Source organism: Electrophorus electricus, chromosome 10 (genome assembly GCF_041902795.1).
Source record: "Electrophorus electricus isolate QZ-2024a chromosome 10, ASM4190279v1, whole genome shotgun sequence".
Classification (NCBI taxonomy): domain Eukaryota; kingdom Metazoa; phylum Chordata; class Actinopteri; order Gymnotiformes; family Gymnotidae; genus Electrophorus; species Electrophorus electricus.
This window is the reverse complement of record NC_137506.1, coordinates 2017501-2020000: the sequence shown is the minus strand read 5'-3', so window position 1 is coordinate 2020000 and position 2500 is coordinate 2017501. Positions and strand designations below refer to the sequence as shown.

Sequence of the window (2500 nt, the reverse complement as noted above, 5' to 3'; positions counted from 1 at the left end):
ATGACCACACTAACACATGCAACACATATGACCACACCAACACATGCAACATGTATGACCACACCAACACACGCAACACGTATGACCGCACCAACACACGCAACACGTATGACCGCACCAACACAAGCAACACGTATGACCGCACCAACACATGCAACATGTATGACCGCACCAACACACGCAACACATATGACCACACCAACATGTGCAACACATATGACCACACTAACACATGCAACACATATGACCACACCAACACATGCAACATGTATGACCACACCAACATATTGCAACACATATGACCACACCAACACATACAACACATATGACCGCACCAACACACGCAACACATATGACCACACCAACACGTGCAACACATATGACCACACTAACACATGCAACACATATGACCACACTAACACATGCAACACATATGACCACACCAACACATGCAACATGTATGACCACACCAACACACGCAACACGTATGACCGCACCAACACACGCAACACGTATGACCGCACCAACACACGCAACACGTATGACCGCACCAACACATGCAACATGTATGACCACACCAACACACGCAACACATATGACCACACCAACACGTGCAACACATATGACCACACCAACACATGCAACACATATGACCGCACCAACACACGCAACACATATGACCACACCAACACACGCAACACGTATGACCACACCAACACACGCAACACATATGACCACACCAACACGTGCAACACATATGACCACACCAACACACGCAACACGTATGACCACACCAACACGTGCAACACATATGACCACACTAACACATGCAACACATATGACCACACCAACACATGCAACATGTATGACCACACCAACATATTGCAACACATATGACCACACCAACACATGCAGCACATATGACCGCACCAACACACGCAACACATATGACCACACCAACACGTGCAACACATATGACCACACTAACACATGCAACACATATGACCACACTAACACATGCAACACATATGACCACACCAACACATGCAACATGTATGACCACACCAACACACGCAACACGTATGACCGCACCAACACACGCAACACGTATGACCGCACCAACACACGCAACACGTATGACCGCACCAACACATGCAACATGTATGACCGCACCAACACACGCAACACATATGACCACACCAACACGTGCAACACATATGACCACACCAACACATGCAACACACATGACCGCACCAACACACGCAACACATATGACCACACCAACACGTGCAACACATATGACCACACTAACACATGCAACACATATGACCACACCAACACATGCAACACATATGACCACACCAACACACGCAACACGTATGACCACACCAACACACGCAACACATATGACCACACCAACACGTGCAACCAACACACGCAACACGTATGACCACACCAACACGTGCAACACATATGACCACACCAACACATGCAACACATATGACCACACTAACACATGCAACACATATGACCACACCAAAACACACAACACATATGACCACACCAACACACGCAACACATATGACCACACTAACACACGCAACACATAAGACCACACTAACACATGCAACACGTATGACCGCACCAACACACGCAACACGTATGACCGCACCAACACACGCAACACGTATGACCGCACCAACACATGCAACATGTATGACCGCACCAACACACGCAACACATATGACCACACCAACACGTGCAACACATATGACCACACTAACACATGCAACACATATGACCACACCAACACATGCAACATGTATGACCACACCAACACACGCAACACGTATGACCGCACCAACACACGCAACACGTATGACCGCACCAACACACGCAACACGTATGACCGCACCAACACATGCAACATGTATGACCACACCAACACACGCAACACATATGACCACACCAATACGTGCAACACATATGACCACACCAACACATGCAACACATATGACCGCACCAACACACGCAACACATATGACCACACCAACACATGCAACACATATGACCACACTAACACATGCAACACATATGACTGCACCAACACATGCAACACATATGACCACACCAACACACGCAACACGTATGACCACACCAACACACGCAACACATATGACCACACCAACACGTGCAACACATATGACCACACCAACACACGCAACACGTATGACCACACCAACACGTGCAACACATATGACCACACCAACACATGCAACACATATGACCACACTAACACATGCAACACATATGACCACACCAACACACACAACACATATGACCACACCAACACACGCAACACATATGACCACACTAACACACGCAACACATATGACCACACTAACACACGCAACACATATGACCACACCAACACATGCAACACATATGACCACACCAACACATGCAACACATATGACCGCACCAACACACGCAACACATA

At 47.5% G+C, this 2500-nt stretch overlaps 1 protein-coding gene across 1 annotated transcript in view; it reads left to right on the top strand.

Moving 5' to 3' along the window:
• Positions 1–2500, top strand: part of grid1a (glutamate receptor, ionotropic, delta 1a) — a 269398-nt gene that overhangs the window by 80701 nt on the left and 186197 nt on the right. The gene's annotated exons all lie outside the window — the stretch shown is intronic.